The sequence below is a fragment of the Coregonus clupeaformis genome, unplaced genomic scaffold (genome assembly GCF_020615455.1).
Source record: "Coregonus clupeaformis isolate EN_2021a unplaced genomic scaffold, ASM2061545v1 scaf0890, whole genome shotgun sequence".
Lineage (NCBI taxonomy): Eukaryota > Metazoa > Chordata > Actinopteri > Salmoniformes > Salmonidae > Coregonus > Coregonus clupeaformis.
In genome coordinates, this window is record NW_025534344.1 from 187,296 (window position 1) to 197,987 (window position 10,692).

At 39.9% G+C, this 10,692-nt stretch overlaps 1 pseudogene; it reads right to left on the bottom strand.

The window, feature by feature from the left end:
• Positions 1-1,728: 1,728 nt before the first annotated feature.
• LOC123485880 lies at positions 1,729-2,649 on the bottom strand (annotated as a pseudogene).
• Positions 2,650-10,692: the final 8,043 nt, after the last annotated feature.

A 10,692-nucleotide genomic window follows, 5' to 3' on the forward strand; every position in this document is an offset into this window, starting at 1 on the left:
TCCGCTCAATGCAGCGGCTTGATTTTCCGCTGTCATGCTCAACTATAATCCTGATTCATCCGTAGGGGATATTCAGCAATTAGTTTAGCTTTTATTTGTTTTGCAAGAGCCAGGCCAGATGAATCTAGAAGAAAAAAGTCTGGATGAAATTATTGCCTCTTAAATTAAAAGTTCTTATGTCAAATGTTTGAACCCTAAACAAGGGAGGAGCAGATATTAACTGTTCCAACAGATGATGTTGAACTATTGTGGTTACTGCTGGTCTAACAAGCAAATATCATGTTTTCTTCTAAGCATGGCATAATGAGAACTTTCACACTACTGAGCCGAACCAAACCAAGCTTGGCCTGGTTACAGACCCATCATAGTTGCTGGAACTAGGCGGAAAAGGATCATGTGAAAATAAAATATCTGAGCCAGCACAGGTCAGCTCTTGTTGGCACGCTTGCGTGAAAAAGCAGTGCTTGGATCAGTGATGTCACTGTTGGAAATGTCCCTCTGTCCAAGCTATAGTTTTTTCAGAAAGGTGGTATTCCTTCTATGGTGATTTTATGGTTGCCACAAAGTCAAAATGGGCTATATCTGATTGTATGGATGATTTATGATTTATAATGCATGTTTCTGTAGGTTGCCAAACCTTGTTATGTTTGGTTTTTTTCTGACACAAATTACAAACAAAATATTCAAATTAAGATTATGCAAACATTATGCAATTTTAAAACATAATTACATTATTAAACATAATTCCGCAAACATAAAATAACAGTATAATCTCTTGTAGGCAGTTTCTGTGTGTAGACCAAAGAATCAGTTGGAACTGAATGGGATGAGATAACAAGCAGCAGTAGTTCTGTTTTTTTGTTATTTGGACGTTTCAGGATTGGGTGAAGGCAGTGCTTAAACTGCTTCGATTCAAGTGCTTTGCGCATGAGGGGGCTTTGGCTTTGCGAGGTTGGAGACTTTGGGCTCGATTCAATCAGATCCTCTTTAGCCGAAATCCCCATAGCTGATGTTTTGACAGTGTCGGAGGTGGGACTGTGTTAGAGCTGTCAAATCCACAAGCGTCTCCCAGCATTATACCTAAAGCACACATTGCCATTGGCTGCAACGAGTCGCTTTAAGAGAGAACCCATACAGCCATGTTTACAAGTTCGAACACTGGAATGTGACATTTTATCTACACCTTGATTAGGCTGATAGAAATCCTCTATCATGTTTAATGATCTTCAATTTGAGAGTCATTATTTCTATATAGCCTACACTTTCTCATTCTGAACTTCTAACGCAAGTGGGACGGGTGTGGCTTCGTGACAATGATTTGACAGCTCCAACACAGTTCCACCTCTTACATCGCCAAAACATCAGCTATGCAGGTGTTGGCTATCGCCGGTAAGCGCTTGATCTGATTGAATCTAGGCCTTCATCTTTGCCGGAACTCTCAACTTCTAACACGTATAGGCCCAGAAGTTAATCATGCAGCTGACCAAATTACACAAGATTTTACTTCTGGGTTAATCGAGATTACATAAAGTAACAATTATTACAAATGACAACATTGTTTACAAGGACGATCACACTTAAGCATGGCAAAGTCCAATTGTACGAATTGGAATTCGTAACATATCTCTTTTTTTTACAGGACGTAACATATCATATGAAATAGATGACGTTACACATAATTGTGCAAAGTCTTCGGGGACTCGTTTATACAAAACCTCTAGCATCACTTTAAGGGGAGCAGTACCTGCCACAGAAGGGGATGTTCTGGGTACTGTTGTGGCGGATGAAGAACAGAAAGGGATGGCGGCTTTGAAGGTACGTATATTATGCTTTCAACATTAAAATAAAAAAATGACTGATCGGGGAGACAGCCTTATGGCAGTGGCAGCCGCAGCCTCGGTGCCTTCCTCATTCACCTCTACAAAGGCCTTGTGCACCACCTAAGACAACTCCAGGTTGTTGTTGGGTGACATACCTGAGAAATTGCTCCTGAACCCTTCAAAGGAGTCCATCATGCCAATGCTGACCAGAATGGCTTTCAGGTCGCAGGTCTTCTCCATCTTCAATCTGGGCAAGTGCACATGTCCCACGTGGGCCTGGTCCATGCAACAAAGTTATCATACGTGAGCTCCCGCTCCAGTTTCTCCATCCCAGTTTGTCCTCTATCTCTTCCGCGAGCATGATAAGCATGCTCAGATTGCTCCAGAATCTGGCAGCTGACCTCAGGGATGAAGGTCAAGCAGAACGTGCTCTCCTGATTCATAATTTTCACTGGCTTACTTTCATTTTTTTCTCACCTTGAACTGAGCTTCTCTGGTGGATATCTCCTTGAACTCCTTTCCTCACTTGCCCTTGAAATAAATGGCATTCACCAACAAGTTTTGTGAGGTTGTCGACAGCTCCCTTTTGCAACAGGTCCTGGATTTTTCCCTCTGTCTTTTTATCCACCCAGTTGTTAATGTTAACCCTAGCCACCTCCGCATTGCACTCGAAGTCGACAGACTCTAACCTGACACCGTAATACTTCCTAGTTTCACAGAGGAAAGCTTTTGAAAAGGCTTTGCCAGGTTCAGTGCATTGGGAGTAGTACGTAGGTGGCCCAGACAGGAGTTTTCTGAACACCTCAGCTTTGTGGAGGGGCATACCCATACCTACTTTTTAAAATACATTTCAAAAACCTTGTTGCCTCTGCCAGGAGGCTGAATGTTGGCCGCAAGTTGCTCTTCCAGCAAGACCATAACCCCAAGCACACATCAAAATCCACAAAGAAATTGTTAATTGACCATAAAATGTTGCAATGGCCATCTTAGCCTCCGGACTGGAACCCCATTGAAAACCTGTGGTTTGAATTGAAGAGTCCTAGCCTGACTTCCTTTCATGGACAGCGTTAGCTAGTTAACATTAGCCTTCTATATCTAGCTACATATTGAACTTCCATCCTCTCAGGCAAGGGGCAAAATGTATGAAAAGTCCAAATCCCTATCTTCATCCATGGCTAAGTTAGGAAAGGGACAATTTTAGCTAGCTAGCTAGCCACAGGAGGACAACAACACAACAAGATGCACAACGAGTTTCTGTTAATGAAGTATGGAGAAATCGTCTAAGATCCCTCAATGTGTTCTCCAATCTCATAAAGCATTTTAGAAAAATGCTAAGTGTCGTTATTCTAGCAAGGGGATAAAATAATATCATTGTTTTAAAAAATTGAGCATACAATATAGCTCAGCATTTGTATTATTTATTTTATATAGTCTTTTTTTGCTCATCTTTAGAGAGAGAGATTCAACCTAACCCGCCTGAGGGAGGCCTCACCATGACAGTCGTCATTATGTGGCTTATGTGTTGTGCTTATAGGGACTGTGGTGTAATAATGTAGACATCTGTCACTCATCCCATCTCGTTTACCCGCTTTGATTTGGAAGGAGAACAGACTGGGTGGGACAACAACGCATGTTTACGGTGTAAAGACAGACAAATTGCTAACATCATGTCTTTATTATTATTATTATATCCATTTTAGACGTGAGAATAAAATAATAAAATATATAACCACCCCCTCCTCCTTTTCAGCACCATATGCTTTTATCTTGACAACTAGGATCATAAGAGACATTGAACCATTAAAAGGCTGCTAATGTTTCTGTTGAGGAGACAGCCAGTGAGTGCTTCCCAAATTGCACCCTATTCGCTATATAGTGCACTACTTTTGATCAGGGCCCAGAGGGCTCTGGTCAAAAGTGGCACTTGATCAAAAGTGGTGCACTATATAGGGGATAGGGTGCCATTTGGGACATAGCCAGTGAAATGAAGGCATGTGAGATGGCCATGCTGAGGGATGAGCAGTGCTTTATGCTCCGTGAACAGGGCCAACAATTAGCCTGAATAATTACGCGCTGAAGGGGAGACATGCTTCGCCCCACTGATCAGCAAAGTTCACGCAAAGTTATAATTAAACAATAACTTGTTTACAAATGAATGCACACAAACATTTGTGTACTTAAGGGCGCACAGTGTAGTTAGCTCAGATGCGTCTGAGTGAGGTTGAAAAACAACAATGTCAAATGGTGGAATTATGGGAGCTGGTGAGCCTTTGTCACAGTTATCTATCTAAGGGAGAAGGGGAGAGGGAGAGAGATAATCATCCCACTGGGCACAAACATCTAGTTTTGATTTACATTTGGTTGAGTTGTCAACTAAGGTGAATTCAATGTGAAATCAACAAAACATTTCACCATGTCATTGGATTGAAATACTAAATTCCCTTAGGTTTATGACTTTTTTCAAATCCAATCAGTTTTCCACTTTGATTCCCACGTCATCACAATGATGTGGAAACAACGTTGATTCAACCAGTTTTTGCCCAGTGGGATGCTTGTTATCAAAGGAATAGCTACATAGACCATGGGCAACTTTAGTGTGTTAGGGTTCAAAAGGTTACTCATACTTTATGTGATATGCATATGACACTAACATCTGTTCTTTCCAGCCCACCTCTTCATTTCCTAATATGCGATTGGAATCAATCTATCCATAATTTCAACAGTAGCGGTGCGTGGGTAAAATCACCTGGGGAAGCCAAGCCAGAAAAAAAGCCATATTACAACCCTGTTAATTGCATTGTTTGCTCTATAACCTGTTACTTAATATGCCTTGTGACTGTGATATATAGGCCTAAGGCCGAGACAATAAGAAGACACAGTGGCAGAATAAATTCAACCACACCTTTGTTTCATCACAAAACTGGAGAGCAACATCTGTCCGGTGAAGTCTACAAAGCATATTGCATGTACCAAACAGTTGGTCAAGCAAGCTAATGTTTCCGACATTTTCGTCCCACTAAACAACTATTGATTTAGAACAACAGAGAGTTAACGCAAGTCACAAAGAAAACAGGAGCTGCCTCCACTATTACAGCATTATTTCAACTTCAACATGTCAACATCATCAAATCACCTATGCTTAGTCTAATACAGTGACAACTAAAAGATACCAAAACAATTTAGTCCAATCAATGTAAGCTAAATATGATGTGGCTTTCCATGGTTCTGTGTGTGTGTGCGTGCATGCGCGTTCGTGCAAGTAGAAAAAAACATGTTGACTCACCCTACTTGTAGAGAAACGCCAATGCCATCCTCCTCTCGTTCATGTTAACGAAACGGTTGATCACTCTATCATACAGTACACACTTTTATATTTTGTTGTCCTAGCCTAACTTCCTTTCATGGACAACGTTAGCTAGTTAACATTAGCCTTCTATATCTAGCTACATATTGAACTTCCATCCTCTCAGGCAAGGGGCAAAATGTATGAATTTATGGTTGTATCAGAATCGCCATTATAATCATTGGCCAGTACAGAGAATTAAGTAAAACCACAAGTCCAAATCCCTATCTTCATCCATGGCTAATTTAGGAAAGGGACAATTTTAGCTAGCTAGCTAGCCACCGGAGGACAACAACACAACAAGATGCACAACGAGTTTCTGTTAATGAAGTATGCTCTCGATTCTCTTGACACTTTTTATTTTTTTTGTGTGCCAGGACCATTCACAGATGAGTTCACTCAGTTTAGCTCAACGCTGATTGGCTATTATTTTTATTTTATTTTTATCAAGGGAGGCCAAATGCTCGCTGGCTTACCTTGCAATCAATGCTACGGGCGGCGACAATGTGATACTCTTTTGGACCAGACAGCATAGACAATAAACAGAGACAGAGGGGAGCTGTTTCGCTCACTCGGATGCTTTCTCCAGTGAGATACATTCAGTCACTTGCGAATTGAAGGAAAATTATGAAACAGAGAGAGAAAGGATAAATTAAGCCTGGCTTCCCTTGGCATCCATGAATACACGCCACAGCATTTCAATGACTGAAAAATGTGTTTCACTGAGATCCAACTGTATCTGTATGTCACAGATATACTGTAGGCCAGGGATCATCAACTAGACTTAGGCGTGGGCTGAAGCGGATTGTCGGGGGGCTGGAACATAATTACAAATAGTTTGTAGACTAAAACATAATCAATTGAAACCTTTGCTTACATTTGTATACGATCATGTCTCTCTATTATGTGTGGGAATACTTAGGAACAGATTTCTAAAATGAAAATCTCTTGGAGCTGATTTCCTGGTGTTTTTACAGTCTTTTATGTCCAACAATGAAAATTCTAATTTTTTTTATAAAATGTAAGTTGGGGAACCCTGCTGTAGGCTATGTACCGCACTAACTGACTAATATAGACTAACTGACTAATAGAGGGCGCTGTGTTGAAGCCACCATTCCTCCATCTTGGCACTCCCCTATCATTGTAAAAAATATTTTGGAAGGTATAGAAATGCATTTATTAATGACTACATTTGTTTTTTTCCATGTTATTCTATTACAGACACTTTTAAATTATATACACTACCGTTCAAAAATTTTAGAACACCTACTCATTCAAGGGTTTTTCTTTATTTTTACTATTTTCTACATTGTAGAATAATAGTGAAGACATTAAAACTATGAAATAACACATATGGAATCATGTAGTAACCAAAAAATAGACACCCTTTGCCTTGATGACAGCTTTGCACACTCTTGGCACTCTAAAACTTTGGCCCGGTAGTGTGTGTGTATATATATATATATATATATATATATTTTTTTTTTTTTACAAATATTTTCCTTAAAGTATAATTTTTTGAGATAACTAATGTTACTGTCCCCACTACAACAACAAAAATACTTAAATACATGCAAGTCTGTCCTTGAAACATTTAATTGAAATACTGTAGAATTCCATTAATTCCTATAGAGGACTGCTCCCAATGGGGAGTGCCAATATGGCCGACTGGTGGCTTCAAAGCCTCTCAATGGCCAATACATAGCATCAGCAATCCAGGGTTTATATATTTCATTGCATATACATCATGCCCATGCTTTGAGCTGGTCTGTGTCAGTTTTGTACTGTATTTCAACTTCTAAATGTAACCTTATTCTAAAGTATATTTTGGCGCAGAAAGTGAAAAAAGAACACAGAGTTGAGAGAGAGAGAGAGAGAACTCGGTAATCCTCAGTAATCTCTGCTCACCCGATACAGTCCAGCTGATAAGAACCAAATATACCCCAGATCGTTCCACTTTATGATATAGGTATCAAACTTGGTAGACTAATACTAGATACCTTAAAGAACATTTAAAAGATTGGAGGCAGCAGGGTGCGAATTACATGGGAGCCACAGGGGCTCAACTCCCATGAATGAGACATTAACTCCCCTAAATGCAACAAAAGTCGAACTTTAGGGGGGGATCTCTAAATGTAATGCTAATTTAACCCCATTCTCCTATTTGTTTAAAATGCAGTGGTAAATATGTTTTACTGTGGTAAATATGAAAATAAATGCTTCCAAATGAAACTAACACCCCCACTTCTCTGTCATGGTTTAAACCATTTATTTCTAGGTGGCTGCACAAACGTCTCCCTGTCCACTGCCTGTCCACTCAGTATTTATAAAAAATAGCCTTTATTCTAATGCATTAGATTTATCCGTTGATTTATCATTATTTCCTTTTGTCAGTCAGCTGTTTAGAGCTCTCATTGCTTTGTTTTTCAGATGTTCTCTGTGCCATCCGTAGCCAGAAGAAGTAGACAATTTATTTAGCTTCATTATTTTCTATCACACAATATTTGTTTTCTTTCCTGGATCAGCTGATGATGGTTGCCAATATCACTAGACTACTAGCCTACAACTAGACACCAATGCGCATCCAATCCATCCAACATTAATAACAGTAGGCCTATAGTTGACTCTTTCAGTTAAAAGCATTCGATTTTGCAATGGCATAGGCATACATTATTTTGGATTTGTGTGCCCGTAAGAACTGTTTTCACAGCGAAACATAATGAAATGCTACATAGGCATAGTTACACTTGCATTTTCCGAGATCTCCAAGATCCAGGAATTGTACAGGGTTTAAGATCAATATTCTAATTCAATTGTTAAATGCTTATAAATGACAAAGAACACTGTCAGAAATGCCATTAATGTAAGGAAAGAAAGGTAGTGTTTTATGTCACACGATCTGTGACGACTCCAAGCATTCAACTCATAAATGATGGACAATTCATGAACTAGGGTGTAAATATGTTTTGATTCAACTTGTGTACTATATTAAATGTAGGCTACCTGCTCTGCGTGTGTTCGTGTGTAAAATTGCCTCGGCTGAGAAGGTAGGCCTAGTGGAGGGTAAATGCAACTAAACACAGATTATCCACCTTTTTCAGAAAAAATGCATTGAAAGTATAGGGAACGTTACTATTTTCACCCCGACCACCAATCAGAGTTTACCCACCAATTTTTTTACCACTACATCACTGGCTACTGGTAGTATAAATTGACCATAAACACAAAAAGTGTGCCTAATAACATTCAACGATTGCCATTGATTAGGCCTACATTAATTGATGCGTCGTGCTGACAAATTGGCCTTTTTTTGTAGCCTGAAAAGTTAGGGACACCTGAAATGAGGCTGAAACTGTCATGGGGAAAACAGGATGGTCACCCTAACACTTTTTGTGTTTTGTAAACAGATATCTATTTCCATTCCTCAAATGGCGCGAGTGTACATGCATTGCATTGTTTGGATTATTTTGGAGTGGACGAACATGCACAGGTAGCATATTTTTTGAAGTGATTTGTTTGACAATCAGATGAAAGCATCATGACTGGTTGTGTTCACTCTGGGAGGCAGTCTAGGGAGCATGTCAGTCAACCAGATTGGGATTTCCTGTTAGAAGAAAATAGGGTAAAATCATTCCAAACAATATCAAAATGACTTTGTAATGTTATCTACGCATTAAATAAATCCCACAGATAATATAGACAATCATTCTGATCATCAAATTCTCCCAAGACCTTCATGGGGGTGATATTGAGGTCATTTTGACCGGCTACGGGAAAAAAAAAAAATGGACTGAGATAGAGCCACCAAATTTCACACACTGCTGGGACATGTCTAAAGAAGTATTTTGGGCTATAGTGTCACTGCATATTTTGTTCATTACCCTACTGGCTGCCATTTCCAATATGGCCACCAACCAGCTACATGGGGCCATATTGGACTAGATTCACTTGGGAATTTCTCCATAAATAATTGGTACATACAGACCAATGATGGCTCAAAATGTTTGAGGGGGTCTGAAAAACACAATAAAATGGCCCAAAAATGCCATATATACATACATATCCTTTAATCTTTTAGTAGAAAAGTGTGCCAAATTACTGTTTTTCATAAATGTTTTCATGGCTACTTCCAATAGTTTACATGTAAACAAAGTAAAATGGCTATTCCCTGAAGTCTACTGATTGCAATGACATATAATATGATATTCGGTTTTGTGTCAATTTTAAGAAAAATATAGAAAATTACATCATCATTTCTCAATCAAAGTTTGCACCGTAGCCTGTTGAATAATATCATTTTTGTGCATAAAACACATCATCCAAATGCCACGTCTGCCTATGCCTACACATTGACTTGAATAAATGTTCTCCGATGGCGTAGTGGTTAAGGCACTGCATCGCAGTGCTAGCTGTGCCATTAGAGATCCTGGCAAAGGCTCTGCGTAGGGCCGTGACCTGAGACCCTGGGGCGGTGAATTGGCCCAGCTCGTCCAGGTAGGGGAGGGAATGGCCGGCGGGATGTAGCTCAGTTGGTAGGCTGGCGTTAGCAACGCCAGCGTTGTGGGTTCAACGTTGTGGAACGATTCCCACGGGGGCCAGTATAAAAAAGAATGTATGCACTCACTAACTGTAGTCCTCTGGATAAGGCGTCTGCAATGACTTAAATGTAAAATGTATTTAACACCCTCAAACATCAAATTAGGCCTACCTAATTTCAAAATAGGCCATCATCACTGTCAATTGTGTATGATAATTATTCTTGTTTTACAGGTGAAACGTCCAAGCTGCATCTGAATGCCAACCATAACCATTTGATCTCAATCGGTTTCATGAGCATATGTATTTAGATCTCTTCTTGAGTGATGTGAGTAAATACTCTTTGAGCGGATTTCAGAGCAGGTGATATTAATGAGTTCAGGGGCGCCACTTTGGTTTTAGAAGTGGGGGCGATGCTGATGGTTTCATCGTTTGATTCAGGTCTAGTGTGATTGAGTCAAAAAGAATAGCTAACGTTAGCCAACTTTTAGCCATCTCTCTCTCTAACGGTACATCAACTGGCACCAAGTTCATTTTACTTCTGTGGTCCTCTGTAGCTATGTGGTCCTCTGTAGCTCAGCTGGTAGAGCACGGCGCTTGTCGCCAAGGTAGTGGGTTCGATCCCGGGACCACACATACACAAAAATGTGTGCACGCATGACTGTAAGTCGCTTTGGATAAAAGTGTCTGCTAAATGGCATATCATACTTCTGAAACTGGACAAAACAAAGGCTACAAAACATTTCCGTACAAACAACAGCTGTTAAGATAGCTGGCTATTATTACTATTTGACAGATAACTAGAGGCTAGAGCTGACCTGGCTGAGGTAGCTACTACCTAGCGTAGCTTATTCATTAACCTCAGTCGAGAGGGGATGACACATTAGCTAACATTACATGTCAGGTTACAATACTAGCTCAGCACTGCGAATAAACACTCATTTTTTTCTGTTAAGTTAAACATCAGTTACCTTGCCAGCTACATCAGTCAAC